The sequence below is a fragment of the Dendrobates tinctorius genome, unplaced genomic scaffold (assembly GCF_039654945.1).
Source record: "Dendrobates tinctorius isolate UK_male_01 unplaced genomic scaffold, ASM3965494v1 ptg000065l, whole genome shotgun sequence".
Lineage (NCBI taxonomy): Eukaryota > Metazoa > Chordata > Amphibia > Anura > Dendrobatidae > Dendrobates > Dendrobates tinctorius.
In genome coordinates this window covers 5,111,569-5,128,237 of record NW_027361733.1, presented here as the reverse complement: position 1 = coordinate 5,128,237, position 16,669 = coordinate 5,111,569, and the positions used below count along the sequence as shown (strand labels likewise).

The 16,669-nt window shown below is 42.1% G+C and overlaps 1 protein-coding gene across 6 annotated transcripts in view; it reads left to right on the top strand.

Annotated features, from left to right (window-relative positions):
• Positions 1–16,669, top strand: part of EYA2 (EYA transcriptional coactivator and phosphatase 2) — a 340,732-nt gene that overhangs the window by 260,993 nt on the left and 63,070 nt on the right. The gene's annotated exons all lie outside the window — the stretch shown is intronic.

Sequence of the window (16,669 nt, the reverse complement as noted above, 5' to 3'; positions counted from 1 at the left end):
AGTTATTTTTTAATTCCTATTACTTTTGGGATATTACTAGCACTTGTTTTGCCATCCAGCTTGTCCTATTGCAAGAGGATTGTGAACACCACAGCAGTGTTTTTTATACTTTCCTTTGTTAAATAAGATTTGGTTCAGGTGATCATCTAATCAGAAGCACATTAAGTAGAATGTGTTGTCCTCTGGTTGGAATTCAACTGACACTGGAATGGAGTGGCTGTCAGACACGTAGAGAAGCTGATTTTTATAAAACTGTGCAGTGGTCACTTAATTTTTGCCAGAGCTGTATATATTTATGTCTTTACAAAAAAAAACAAAAAAACAAAATATTGGGTTCATTCTTCAAGTTTAAGTTATTCTTCTTGAATCGTTCCTTCAAGGAGTTTTTAAACAAATACTCTCCTACATATTAGCCTCATTCAGACGTCCGTTACTCAGTGTTTTTTTACTGATATGACATGTAACCATTATAATTTATGGGCATGGTCACAAATTCATTTTTTTTGTGAACCAATTATCTGCAAAAAAAATGTTCGATTCTGATTAGTTTTGCAAATCAAACGCACCTCAAGCGAATGGGTCGGTAAAAAAAAAAAAACTTGGATGCCACCCATGTGTTTTTTAGTTTTTGCATGTTTAATGGGTAGAAGTTTAGGGTTTTTTATTATTATTTTTGGATACTATAAAAACAGATACCACATTGATGGTACAAACACATGAATCAAAAAATGGCAGAAAATCTGACCCAGCACCTTGATGAAAAAGTTTCTTGTGCGCCAAAAAAGAAAAGTGTGAATGAGGCCTTAAGTGAAGAGGACGCCTAACAGACGTGGAGGAGGTAACTGGTTCGTTTCATCTAGTTCACCACAATCATCCTGGTACATTCTATGATTGCTCCACTCTGACTGATGCTGGAAAGTGGTGAGCGTCTCTGGGTGGGAGCTTATTGATGGCAGAGGGGGGCCCATCATGACAGGGTCACTGCCTGCCTTTGCTATGCAAGGTGAGGAGCGCATAGGCTTTAATTCAATCAAGACTTTGTAATTTTACTTTCCCTCCGGTTTTGGTGGGGGCGAGGGTAAATATTCTGCTCTGGAAGTTTTGGGTGGGGATGGTCTTGTGCATATTTAGAAGTCTGAGACATATGTAAACTATTCAACTTCATATAGAAAAATCCCAGGGATCACGTATGGAGAATGCGACGTTCTCCCTGAGCTCGGTGGGGGGGGGGTGATTCCTCTTAATTGTATCATCTTGAGTTTGGACATGTGGGACGTATATAAAAATGTATATAATTTGCTAAATAAAAGCAGCCTTAATGCCAGATGGGGGTCTCGGGGCCACCAGCTTATACGGCACCCCTAGGATTATTAGTAGCATCAGTGTCACACACGTAGATTATATCTCACCAGGAACCATTTACAACCGGTACTGGTGTGATAAGTGGATTGGAGCGGTATCATATTATCATCTGATTTCCATCATATGATTTAACATTGCCTTAATTTTTACCATCAAAATATTTAGTTTGCACACAGCGCTAAGTAACTTTTTTACGCACTGATTTACGCTGATCTTGACTTCACGTCATTCTCTAATGAAATGTAAAGTTGGTTTATTCACATTTTGCAAATTTTCTTATGCAGATTTCACATTCTTCTCATTGCAAAGAGTTAAAATCCTCACAAACGGTTAATTTCCGCTGCTGTTTATTCATTTTTTCTTCATTGTATTTTATTTCTTTCTTTTTGATTTTTTTTTTACTGCACTTTGCTGCTGCTGTAAAACACAATGGATTTTTCACCCAGAAAATGGCTAACTCGTTTATGAAGCCACTGATTTCCCGTTACTAAAACATAGTGGATCCTAGGAGTACGGATTTCAAAAATTAAGACTAAGCCGTTGTCTCATGCCTTGACATAAAGGATTAGGCCAGGTTCATGTGAGCAGTTAGCAGGATGCAGTGACGGACAGGAGGCAGAGCAAGAGTTAACAGATTTATTACAGGGAATACTCCACGCAGGGAGGTAATGGGTTAAGCAGGGAGTATGTAGAGCGAGATAAAGAAAAGAACAAATGTTCATGAAACAAGTAAACTTATCTGTTCGATGGCTTCCTGACTGTAGAGGCTTGAAATCCTATGGTTGCGCCCACGGGGTGGCGTGAGAAGTCTCTGGCGTGGTCCAGAAGATGTTGAGGATTTGTATCCCGACGAAGGCGGCGTATCCTTGCTGTCCTAAGCGAGGTCCTGCATTCACGGTTCGTCGTGCTGAATGCGGCACAGTCTGGAACACTGCCGGAGCGTGACTCAGTTTGGCGGTGGAGGCGGGGAGGAATTACCCGTTTACGTATGAGTCACCATGTCAATCTTAGGCGGCACGCTCGCAGCAATCACCGGAACAGTACGAGTCGGCTTCTGAGTCACAGGAGTGAATGGGCACGCAGCAGCTTGGCGCTCAGTCAGTGTGCTCAAATGTCGAGTATCTACAGCACGGGACTGCGCTATCACGTTGCTCTAAGGAGGGAGCACAAACCTTCCCTTGCTGTGCGCTCTGTCTTCCTGCCAAGGCTCTCATTTTTCCGCAAATGGCCCTTTTTTATCCGTGACAGGCCCCCTTCCTGTCGAGTTCAGAGGTCCTTTTGGGTCAGAAAGCTTCCCCCCGGCAACAATGGTGACAGCCCCGACAGTTCCGGGACCTGTGCAAGAGGGGTACCCCCGGTCCGATCCATCTTCCTACATTCACACGATCAGTATTTGCTCAGTTTTTTACCTCACTATTTGTAAGCCAAACCCATGAGTTGGTGATAAATACAGAAGTGGTGACGTGTTTCTATTATACTTTTCCCCCCGTTTGTTCCACTCCTGATTTTGACTTACAAATACTGAGGTAAAATACTGACCAAATACTGATTGTATACTCCAGTTACATCTAGAGCTGCATCACATGGTCCCCAGAACATGCAGAATCTAGGTAAACCAATGTATATAAGCAGAATTATTAATGCAGCTCTGGCAGTGTAAGCTAAAACGTGATAACAGTTTATCTGCACAACTAAAAGAAAGAAAGTGATCTACATTGAATTTAGCCCTTAGAAGGGTCTCTTAGGTTAAGGGCTCATGAAGACGAGCATATAAATTGGGCATGTGCTATCTGACTTTTAGGCTATGTACCCACATATGCAGAAAAAACGGACTCCTTCCCAGGAAAAACACGCGTTTTTTGCGCTTTTTTTATGCGTTTTTTTACAGGAGCAGCCTCCTGCTCATAGAATATAGTTAGAAATGCAGATTTTTCTGCGAAATTAATGAGCATTCTGCGGGGAAAAAAATGCATCAGTGTGCACAAAAAGTGCTGCATTCATTAAAAAGAATGGGATGCTGCTTTTTTGCCAGTAAAAACGCTTAAAAATCGTGAAAAAAACCACTTAAGTGGGTACACAGCCTTAATTAGACAGCACACTTTTGGTAGTGCATTGAGCAGCAGGGTGGTTTACTGGTAAAAGGGGGAAAAAAAATCTGTTAAGGCTATGTGCACACGTAGGAAAAGTGGTGGAGAATTTTCTGCACAAAAACTGCATCTCCTAGCAGAATCCGCAGCCGCGGTTTTGCCGCTGTTTTTATGCGGATTTAGTGCGGATTTGCAGCGGATTTTGTGCGGATTTTCTGCAGTTTTTGCCACTGCGGATTTCTATCATGGTGGGGTCCAGAAACGCTGCAGATCCGCACAAAAGAAGTGATATGCACTTCTTTTAAATCCACAGCAATTCCGCACTGAATTTTCTGCACCATCTGCACAGCTTTTTTTTTTCCATTGATTTACATTGTACTTTAAATCACAGTGCGGATCTGCAGCGTTTCTGCGCGGAAAAATCTGCTGCGGATCCGCAGCAAATCTGCATCGTGTGCACATAGCCTAAATCTTCTGCCTGAGCGAGTGTGAGCTGAGTGTGAGCTGAGTGTGAGCTGAGTGTGAACTGAGTGTGAGCTGAGTGTGAGCTGAGCGTAAGTGCGAACTGTGGTAAGTGTGTGACTTGTGATTCAGTGACTTGGATTCAGGGAGTTTCTAAGGTAGGAATTACTGAATTGCTGTTATATTTTATTAATACTTTTTATTTATTTTTACTTCTCTTTTCTGTCTGGTGCAATCCCCATTAGGATGTGCTCCACTATTGCCAATGCCATCCATTGCAAGTCTTGCCGCATGTATGAAATCCTTGAACAACCGGTCGAGGTTGCATACTGCTGTGCGAGATGTGAGCATGTTGTGCATTTGGAAGCCCTGATACTGGATCTACTCTGTGTTCCAAATTATTATGCAAAAAATATTTCCTCATATTTTCTCTAAATTACCTATATGAATTGCAGTCATTGTTATTTTCCAGTCATCTAATATTCTAGTATAATTGCAATGTTTTTGAACAAACTGCCTATGAAAACAGTATATTTTTAAAAATAAGAAACACTCAAAATGCATGTTCCAAATTATTATGCACAGCAGAGTTTTCAACCTTTTTATTTTTATTTTGAACAAAAAAATGGTCAATTGTGAAATTATAAACATTATCAGCTTATTACAAAATGAAATCAAACAGTTTTCAAGTCAAAACTTTATTCTAGGTGATGTTACATTTGCACATAGGAGCCCTTGTTCGAAAGACGCTTCTGAACTATCTCGTCCATTGAATTTGTCAGTTTTTGGATGGTTTGTGCTTCAAATGTTTTGCATGTGGACAGAATACCCTCCCAGAGCTGTTGCTTAGATGTGAACTGCCTCCCGCCATCATAGACACTCCTTTTGATGATGCTCCAGAGGTTCTCAATGGGGGTGAGGTCAGGGGAAGATGGTGGCCACACCATAAGTTTGTCCTCTTTTATGCCCATAGCAGCCAGAGATGCAGATGTGTTATTTGCAGCATGAGACGGTGCATTATCATGCATGAAAATGATCTTGCTGCGGAAAGCACGGTTCTTCCTCTTGAACCATGGCAGGAAGTGCTGTTTTAGAAACTCCACATAGATTATGGAGTTCATCTTTACCCCTTCAGGGATCCTAAAGGGGCCGACAATCTCTCTCCCCATGATTCCAGCCCAAAACATTACTCCACCTCCTCCTTGTTGACGCCTTAGCCGTGTTTTCATGGAGTGTCCATCAACCAGCCATCCTCCACTCCATCCATCTTGACCATCGAGCGTTGCACGGCACTCATCGGTGAACAAAACAGTTTGGAAGTCAGTCTTCATGTATCGCTTGGCCCACTGGAGCCGTTTCTGCTTGCATGCAGTGGATAGAGGTGGTCGACAGGATGGCTTACGCACAGCTGCAAACCTCTGAAGGACCCTGCATCTTGTTGTTCGGGGGACGTTGGAGGCACCAGCAGCTTCAAAACCTTGTCTGCTGCTATGACAAGGCATTTTTGCAGCTGCTCTTTTAACCTGACGCAATTGCCTGTTGGAAAGAGTCCTCAATTTTTCCTTATCAGCACGCACACGTGATGTGCTGGGAATCAGCTACATACTTCTTGATTGTGCGATGATCATGATGAAGTGTCTTGGCAATGATGATTGTAGTCATGCCTTGACCTAAATACTCCACAATTTGTTGCTTCTCAGCAGCTGACACATCCTTTTTCTTTCCCATGTTGGCAAAAAATGTAGGCTGCGTAATAATGTGGAACAGCCTTCTTAAGTAGTCTTGCCTTTATTTGGACACACCTGCCAAACTAATTTGCACAGGTATCTGCATTTGCTTTAAGTGATATAACAGATAGAGCAATCTGTCACAAAGACAGGGATCGTCGAACGTTGTGCTGCCTACCTGGCGCTCGAGTCCGACACATCGCTGATCAGATTGACAGATTAATGGGAGGGGCTGGTGAGGATCCAGCGGTCATGGTGCACATTGGCACAAATGACAAAGTTAGAGGTAAGTGGAAGGTCCTTAAAGATGATTTCAGGGAATTAGGCTGCAAGCTTAAAGCAAGGACCTCCAAGGTGGTATTTTCGGAAATACTTCCTTTACCACGTGCCACGCCAGAGAGGCAATGGGATATTAGGGAGGTTAATAAGTGGCTCAGGAATTGGTGTAGGAAGGAGGGGTTTGGGTTCCTGCAGAACTGGGCCCGACTTCTCAGTTGGCTACAGGTTCTGCGCTAGGGACGGGCTGCATCTCAATGGGGAGGGTGCAGCTGTGCTGGGGGAGAAAATGGCTAGAAGGTTGGAGGAGTGTTTAAACTAGGGACGGGGGGAGGGTATTCCTTTTATAGGAGGGGAACACAGTGCAGATAGAGACCTGGGCACAAATAATGAAATTGGGGGTGGGGGTGGCATGGGGTGTGGGGTTAGAACAGTTAATAATTTAAGAAAGAATAGAGGTACAGAGAGATACATAAAGTGCATGTATACTAATGCCAGAAGCCTCGCTTAGGAAACAAAGTGTGGTTATTAATGGAGCACACTCGGACAGAGTCACAGTTAGCAGTGGGGTATCACAGGGGTCAGTATTGGGCCCATTTCTTTTTAACATATTTATTAATGACCTTGTAGGGGGCATAGAGAGTAGAATTTCAATATTTGCAGATGACATTAAACTCTGCAGGGTAATCAATACAGAGGAGGACAATTTTATATTACAGGATTTATGGAAACTAGAAGCTTGGGCTGACAAATGGCAAATGAGCTTTAATGGGGATAAATGTAAGGTCATGCACTTGGGTAGAACGAGCAAGATGTATAATTATGTGCTTAATTGTAAAACACTGGACAAAACTGTCACTGAAAAAGACCTGGGTGTATGGGTGGATGACAAACTCACATTTAGCGGCCAGTGTCAGGCAGCTGCTGCAAAGGCCAATAAAATAATGGGATGCATTAAAAGAGGCATAGATGCTCATGAGGAGAACATAAATTTACCTCTATATAAGTCACTAGTATGACCACACTTAGAATACTGTGTACAGTTCTGGTCTCCAGTGTATAAGAAAGACATAGCTGAACTGGAGCGGGTGCAGAGAAGAGCGACCAAGGGTATTAGGGAACTGGGGGGTCTGCAATACCAAGACAGGTTATTACACTTGGGGTTATATGGTTTGGAAAATCGAAGGCTTATGGGTGATCTTATTACAATGTATAAATATATGCGGGGACAGTACAAAGACCTTTCTAATGATCTTTTTACTCTTAGACCTGTGACAGGGACAAGGGGGCATCCTCTACGTCTGGAGGAAAGAAGGTTTAAGCATAATCACAGACGCGGATTCTTTACTGTAAGAGCAGTGAGACTATGGAACTCTCTGCCATATGATGTTGTAATGAGTGATTCACTACTAAAATTTAAGAAGGGACTGGATGCCTTTCTTGAAAAGTATAATATTACAGGTTATATACACTAGTTTCCTTAATATTGCGTTGATCCAGGGAGCTAGTCTGATTGCCATATGTGGAGTCGGGAAGGAATTTTTTTCCCCAATGTGAAGCTTACTGTGTGCCACATGGGTTTTTTTTGCCTTCCTCTGGATCAACATGTTAGGGCATATTAGAATAGGATATGGGTTGAACTAGATGGACTTAAAGTCTTCCTTCAACCTTAATAACTATGTTACTATGTTATTTGATAGTGCTGTTCAGATGAATGATATTTTTTCTAGGTCCGAGTGTCCACATGCATTACTTTCTTCTGAGTCTTGGATGAGACTCACCCATTCAAGTCTATGGGGCGAGAAAAAAATCAGATCCCACACAGAGCATCAGAGCAGCATCTGATTTTTACCTAGATTTCTATTATAAACCTAGGAAACTGTATGTGATCATGTACATTGTTTAGTGCCGATGCATGAAAACGGATCATGTATACATGTGAAAAACGGACACACAGATGGCACATGGATGAAAATCTGATGAAAATTAGAAAAAAATCGTCCGAGTTTTATCCAAAGATTTTTCATACGCTCGTCTGCAGGTGCCAAAAAGCCAACAATCTGATTATTTGGGGTCTGACCTTTGTATCTGTGGTGGACTTCTCCTTCCTACTTCAGTACCAGTGTAACCGCACTTCTAACTTTCCCTGATTTCAGCACTCTGCATCCTCGTGGCTGCGCTGCCAGCGGTGCATCTCTGCAGCCAGAGAATTGACATCTCCTTTTAAAATCAGCCCCTGACACTAACTTTACGGGTCTCCGCAAGTTACTTAACCCGGCAGTTCCTGTGAGCGCCCATGTTGTGGCAGAGCCCTCAGTCAGGCACATTGAATAAATGAAACTGAAGGAAAAATTCCTCTGCTTCTGCTGTATTTAACCTGTGACCTCGCATTAATGCAAAACAGCCACGGTGGCTGCAGATCCGATCTAGTGAAACCCACTTGTGTTTTTTAAAGAAATGCAATGTGCGGTAATTGATAGCGAGCCAGATCTCCCCCTCCCCAAACATCACTTGGCAAATGCAGCCGACATCTGACTTGTTTTACGGGGCAAAGAGGACCCGATCCTCAGCTGCAGGGTCATCCTTGTAAGGCCTGCACATATGGACCCCCGCACAGGTATGATCGCCTTGAGCATGACGACATGATTCTCAGATGTAGGGTCATCCTTGCAGTGCCTGGACATATGGACCCCCACACATGAAGGGTCGTCCTGAGCAAGGACGACCCGATCTTCGGCTGTAGGGTCATCCTTGCAGGACCTGCACATATGGAACCTCGCACATGTTGAGTCACGCTGGTTAAAGACGACCCAATTCTCAGCTGCAGGCCGGGATCACACATGTGAGGAATACGGCCGCGTCTCTCATGTTAATACCCGGCGCTGCTGCCAGCACTCAGGAGCGGAGCATGTAGCTGCATAGCAATACATGGAGCCACACACTCCGCTCCCGAGTTCCGTCGGTAGTGCCGGGTATTAACATGCGAGACTCGGCCGTGTTTCTCGCATGTGTGATCCCGGCCGTAGGGTCATCCTTGCATAGAACAACCCTACATGTGGTGGGGTTCATATGCGCGTGGAACTCAATGTTTGGCTTTGGGGGCTATGGTGTAGATAAAGCTGGATAAATGGATAATGGGGTTTAAATAATGGTGATATAATGATTACTGTTATAATACAACTGTTACAGGAGCTGATTCTATTGCCCACCACCTTTCCAAATCACAAACAATGTCACAACGCTCATCAGATCAGGGAAAACTTAGAATAGTTGTCTCTTTAGTAGATGAGGACGATATCCCGTTGAATGGTAAATGAGAAGCCTTTTGTGGTCCAAAATGGCTCTTCATTGTTCCATCGCATTTCGCCGCCAGACCGGCAAGGTTAACTGGGGTCCTGGGTTCAAATCCCACCAAGGACACCATCTAAGGAGTTTGTATGTTCTCTCCATGTTTGCGTGGGTTTCCTCCAAAAACTCCACTTTCCTCCCACTCTCCAAAGACATACTGATAGGGAATGTAGATTGTGAGTCCCAATGGGAACATCGATGATGATGTCTGTACAGCGCTGTGGAAAATGATGGTACTTTGTGAATATAATAAATAAATGGGCATGTGGCTATCAGCAGTTTACACAAATATAGGTAATATTTATTCACTACGCAGCTAGTAAAGAAAAAAAATGTCTCTCCAGGTTTGCTTCATAAAACCAATCTCTCCATAAAATAAGTCTCTTTTTTTTCCCCGTCTTTTTACAGCACATATGGTTTACATTAGATTTAGTCTAAGATTATGGCGGCATAGCTGAATCTTAAGCCCCAGAGAAAGTCCTGCGGGTATATGGAGGCCTCATTTGTAAGGGGTCAAATCACACGTCCTACAGTACAATTAATGCTTCACAAATAATGGTGCGCGAGATCCCGTTCTGCTGTACGGATGCCACTGCTTTGGTTTCCTCCAGCCTATCCTTTCCAGAAATAATACGATGTGTTTCTCTCCTTGATGGAGATGCCCAGGTACCATGTAGTACATTAGCAGTGAGTGCATGCAGCGATATAGGGACCTGATGTAAGGAAATACGTATATAGGACCGCGTATTGGGCGCGGGTTGGAGGAAAAGTTACTCGCTCTACTAATCTCTATATACAGAGGAATATCCCAGTCAGAACGTCATGTACAGGGCAACAGCCTGCTCCGATCTGTCATTACCAGGGGTCCAGAATCACACAGCATCCTACCAGAATGTACTCCACGCCGAGCCATCGTCTCTGGAGTGTGCTCTCAATGGCGCAGGGCAATCTCTAAAATCTCTGTTCTATTCTTTAACTAGAAACACAAGTTTTTGCAAATTACGTTGTGTTTCTGACATTTTTCATTCAGCTGGTAAAGCAAAAAAATGACACACCTTGTCCTATGGTAACAGCTATATCATTCAATAATGCTGACAGCCATTCACTTTACCATACCCAAAAAGTTGTCACAGCCCCGCCGCCAATTATTGATATCACTGATATCATAATGATATAATTACATATGATCAGACATTAGGTCCACACACCTTTTATACTAAAGGAACAGCTAGTTATTCATCTATTACTGCTGACAACCAGCCTCAATATCATGTCGGAAAGGTTGTCACAGAAGGTTGTTACTGACATGACTGTGTATAATATAATACCAAGTTAGTGTACGGAGACTTATAGGCCACGCAATGCTCACCTGAGAACATAAACATGCAAATAGCCTCTTCAGAGAGGTAAAGGACATTAACAGTGCACCTATAAGATGTAGAAATCCTAAAAGTCAATAATGACCCTTTAAATGGCCTTGCCACAGGACATGATGAAAAGAAAAGCTAAAAACTCAAATTGCAGGTAGGTATATAGGGACAAATGACCCTCATCAGTGCAACGCCCTCCTGGCTGGGTCAGATCTTTGACAGCAGGTCTAAAAAGTAATGTCTTTCCTTGTGGATAGCAGAAACAAGAAACGGGGGCACTACGAACTATTAAAGGGATCCAACCTTGACCTATAGCAGAGTAAGTGATTAACAAAGAAAAAAGAAATAGGCCACAAAGCAGGGGATCACCCTAGGCAGGAGATAGCATAAACAATTCAAATTTTATTCAGCACAGAAAAACAGACAAAGAATTGTTAAAAACATTAAAAATGGTCAAACATATGACACATATACACATTACACAAAGCTCATAATAGAGCATACCACCTACCGCTAAACACTCCACAATGGGAAAATGACCCTAGGTCCATGTAAACAGCATACCAGAGTGTGAAAAAATACACCCCCTCAAATAGAAATATTTAACCATGCAGAAGGTAGAAAACACTCTCTGTGTAGTAAAGGTGGACAATAAATTCACTACCTGAAAAGAGGGTTAGCACTAATACCATAAGTCACCACAGATAGAGATATATAACTCATGAAGTGTCTTGTCCAAATGCAATAAAAAAGAATATATTAGAGGCAAATGGTTTGAATCACCCCCTTTAGGAACATATATTGCACTGCTTCAAAAATACACATGAAGCATAAAAATAACCCACATGGTCTAAGCCCCTGAAATAAGGAGAGAGAGGTATAGGCTAAAATAGCCTCCTACAATGATCAGCACATGTTCACATTAGCGATATACAAAACCCATGTAGAGAAAGGTATAGGCTAAAATAGCCTCCTACAATGGTCAGCACATGTTCACATTAGCGATATACAAAACCCATGTAGAGAAAGGTATAGGCTAAAATAGCCTCCTACAATGGTCAGCACTTGTTCACATTAGCGATATAAAAAACCCATGTAGAGTGGAGCAGGCAGAGTGGAAAGACCCGACGCGTGTCGCCACACTTGGTGGCTTCGTCAGGGGTCTTTCCACTCTGCTTGCACTCTGTATGCTTCATGTGTATTTTTGAAGCAGTGCAATATATGTTCCTAAAGGGGGTGATTTAAACCGTTTGCCTCTAATATATTCTTTTTTATTGCATTTGGACAAGACACTTCATGAGTTATATATCTCTATCTGTGGTGACTTATGGTATTAGTGTTAACCCTCTTTTCAGGTAATGAATTTATTGTCCACCTTTACTACACAGAGAGTGTTTTCTACCTTCTGCATGGTTAAATATTTCTATTTGAGGGGGTGTATTTTTTCACACTCTGGTATGCTGTTTACATGGACCTAGGGTCATTTTTCCATTGTGGAGTGTTTAGTGGTAGGTGGTATGGTCTATTATGAGCTTTGTGCAATGTGTATATGTGTCATACAGTTGTGGCCAAAAGTATTGACACCCCTGCAATTCTGTCATATAATACTCAGTTTCTTCCTGAAAATGATTGCAAACACAAATTCTTTGTTATTATTATCTTCATTTAATTTGTCTTAAATGAAAAAACACAAAAAGAATTGTCCTAAAGCCAAATTGGATATAATTCCACACCAAACATAAAAAAGAGGGTGGACAAAAGTATTGGCACTGTTCGAAAAATCATGTGATGCTTCTCTAATTTGTGTAATTACAGCACCTGTAACTTACCTGTGGCACCTAACAGGTGTTGGCAATAACTAAATCACACTTGCAGCCAGTTGACATGGATTAAAGTTGACTCAACCTCTGTCCTGTGTCCTTGTGTGTACCACATTGAGCATGGAGAAAAGAAAGAAGACCAAAGAACTGTCTGAGGACTTGAGAAACCAAATTGTGAGGACGCATGAGCAATCTCAAGGCTACAAGTCCATCTCCAAAGACCAGAATGTTCCTGTGTCTACCGTGTGCAGTGTCATCAAAAAGTTTAAAGCCCATGGCACTGTGGCTAACCTCCCTAGATGTGGACGGAAAAGAAAAATTGACAAGTGATTTCAACGCAAGATTGTACGGATGTTGGATAAAGAACCTCGACTAACATCCAAACAAGTTCAAGGTGCCCTGCAGTCCGAGGGTACAACAGGGTCAACCCGTACTATCCATCGGCATCTGAATGAAAAGGGACTGTATGGTAGGAGACCCAGGAAGACCCCACTTCTTACCCCGAGACATAAAAAAGCCAGGCTGGAGTTTGCCAAAACTTACCTGAAAAAGCCTAAAACGTTTTGGAAGAATGTTCTCTGGTCAGATGAGACAAAAGTAGAGCTTTTTGGGCAAAGGCATCAACATAGAGTTTACAGGAGAAAAAAAGAGGCATTCAAAGAAAAGAACACGGTCCCTACAGTCAAACATGCCGGAGGTTCCCTGATGTTTTGGGATTGCTTTGGTGCCTATGGCACTGGACTGCTTGACCTTGTGCATGGCATTATGAAGTCTGAAGACTACCAACAAATTTTGCAGCATAATGTAGGGCCCAGTGTGAGAAAGCTGGGTCTCCCTCAGAGGTCATGGGTTTTCCAGCAGGACAATGACCCAAAACACACTTCAAAAAGCACTAGAAAATGGTTTGAAAGAAAGCACTGGAGACTTCTAAGGTGGCCAGCAATGACTCCAGACCTGAATCCCATAGAACACCTGTGGAGAGATCTAAAAATGGCAGTTTGGAGAAGGCACCCTTCAAATATCAGGGACCTGGAGCAGTTTGCCAAAGAAGAATGGTCTAAAATTCCAGCAGAGCATTGTAAGAAACTCATTGATGGTTACCGGAAGCGGTTGGTCGCAGTTATTTTGGCTAAAGGTTGTGCAACCAAGTATTAGGCTGAGGGTGCCAATACTTTTGTCTGGCCCATTTTTGGAGTTTTGTGTGAAATGATCAATGTTTTGCTTTTTGCTTCATTCTCTTTTGTGTTTTTTCATTTAAGACAAATTAAATGAACATAATAATACCAAAGAATTTGTGATTGCAATCATTTTCAGGAAGAAACTGAGTATTAGCTGACAGAATTGCAGGGGTGTCAATACTTTTGGCCACAACTGTATGTTTGACCATTTTTAATGTTTTTAACAATTTGTTGTCTGTTTTTCTGTGTTGAATAGAATTTGAATCGTTTATGCTATCTCCTGCCTAGGGTGATCCCCTGCTTTGTGGCCTATTTCTTTTTTCTTTGTTAATCTCCTTGTGGATAGCACCAAGTTGGAGTAGGGAGCAAGTTGGAGTAGGGAGATTTTCTCATATTTAAGTTCTCACGGAATCATTGCATGGCTATTAAATATTCCGATGCCAACTTGGTGCTCTATACAAACTGAAATGTTACCCTGTATATAGGCTCTCACTCAGTCAATTCAGTTCTTTTGCTTTGCACTGATGAGGGACAACACCCCAAAAGAATTGTCTACAAATGGTTTGGCTTCTCATGCGGAAAGGCCCTTTAAAGGAAATCTGGCAGTAGGATCAACCACCCTAAGCCATCTATATGGACACACAGGTCATAAGAAGCTAAATAAAATGATACTTTGATATCTGCGATTCGATGTTTTATTCTAGCATAATTGTTTTTGTTAATATGTAAATGAGCTGTTAGGATCTATGGGCCAGAAACAGATCTCCCTGAGAATCTGCCTCTAGAGCTTATTGTAAATGAGGCATTACCAGTGTGCGAGACATGTAGATAAGGAGAGCAGACTGTCAGTCATTACATGTCTCACACTGGTAACACCGTCTTTCATTTAATATAAGCTCTGGAGGCAGATTCTCAGGGAGATCTATGTCCAGCCCATAGATCCAAACAGCTCATTTACGTATTAAGAAAAATGTGGATTTCTCTGGAATAAAACACTCAACCGCAGGTATCATGGTATCATTTTATTCAACTTCCTGTGACCTACATGCTTGCTCAAATAGACGGCTTAGGAGGGCTGACCCTACTGACAGATTCCCTTTAAAAAGTCGATATTGACTTTTTGGATTGCTGCTTTCTATAGGTGTCGCTAGAGTTCCAGACTTTTTCTCTCTGCATCTTATATAATAGTAATATAAATACTTTGTGATCAGGAACTTCTGTTCCTCTGTTACTGCTGACAACCTGCCTCTATATTAAATGTGAGGTTGTCACAGCCCCTCTACCTGTCACTGACATCACTAAATAATATAATGACGCTGTGATCATACAACCTGTATATACATATACCTTTATATCCCTGTCCTCGTCGGGTGCAGGTATTCTGGCTAAATCCCTTCTTTTTCCCTATAAACCCCTTTTACGTTTTATCCATGTAAAGTAAATAAATCTCTGTGTTACTTGCGTTGAATGACGGATTTATAACTGAATGTGGTGCTGATTTCTCCTGCCAAGCACAAATACTGTTAATTGCCCAAAGCGGTGCAGTTCCTGCCAGCATCATAAAACCATAGAGAAGCACATTATCACCAGCCCAGGGGACAATGGGGCTTTTATAAGACTGATTGTCCTGGGGTGAAGCGTTACAGATGCCCCCATAACAAGCGTCCTCGCCTGCATTTCTCTCCGCTTTGCTGAGGCTACAAGTGGTAGCAGAGCCTCATGGCAGCGGGTGAGATCTGTCCCCGAGTGATCGCCCTTGGCTGCCAGCGTTTGTTCAGCTGTTCATTCCCCAGCTAATCCAGCATCTCGAATGAAAACAAACAGCATCTTAAGGAAAAGGAGAAGATGCTGAGAGTCGGTCCAGTAAAAATCACTCAAGGACAGATCATTGTCTACTGGGAGGATGAACTCTCAGAGCTGAGATCTAACCATTATGGATCAACAATTGGGACCAAGAGGGAAAGATTAGCTTTTTTGGGGTGGACTGGATCATGCATTGTGGTTGTGCATTTACCCATTCTCTGTATCCTTTCACATCCCTGGATTGAACATTGTGGACAATTGTCTTTTTTCAACCCAATTAACTATGTAACTGTATAATTGAGAGTATTATTTTTCTCCTATAAGTAATAGTAATTCAATATAATACTTGCATAGTTAAAATGGTTGGAAAAAGACAAGTGTTCACCCAAAGGATTGGAAAGGAGAAGGAGAAGGGGCACATGCACAACCACAACCACAATTGGGTGGATTGGATCATGCATTGTGGTTGTGCATGTTCCCCTTTTCTTTATCCTTTTCCATCATTTGGGTGAACAGTTGTCTTTTTCCAACTGTTTTAACTATATACAGATTTTATTGAAATACTATTACTTAATAGGAGAAATATAATACTCTTAATTACAATTATACATTTACATAGTTAATGCTGTTTAAAAAATATAAATGTCCAACCGATAGATGAGGAAGGATAAAGAGAAGGGGTGCATGATACACAACCACAATGCCTGATCCTGTCTACCTCAAAAGAGCTAATATTTCTCTCCTGATCCATATGGTTGATTCACTAGATCAAACCAAATTATAGAAAGTAAATGCACCCTAAACCATGGCATACCCCGAATTGTCCCAGTTGTATAAGTATCTGTAGATTGGCATTGCTAAAACATAGATGTCTCGCTGCTCTGCAGCCAGTACCATGTGCAAGTCATCTCCATTTCAGACAGTCTGACATCTCCTCCTTGTGCTCGATGGGGTTCTGTCTTGAAGAATCTTAAAAGTGAGGTCACGTTGTGTTCACCCCCAGCTCCAGGGTGATCAAGCTTTGAAGTTGCAGCAAGCTAATTCCTGCAGAGTTGGAGACCTCAGAACTGGGGAATGGCGACAATGCAAATGGAGCGGGATATCGTGTGTAGATATATCAGCCTCCCGAATAAAACAGCTACATAATGGACATAAGAGCATATGGTTATCTTATTTCATAATGTTAATGATGAGAATTATTAAAGAGTTCAGGACAGATGAGAAATGTTTGATTGC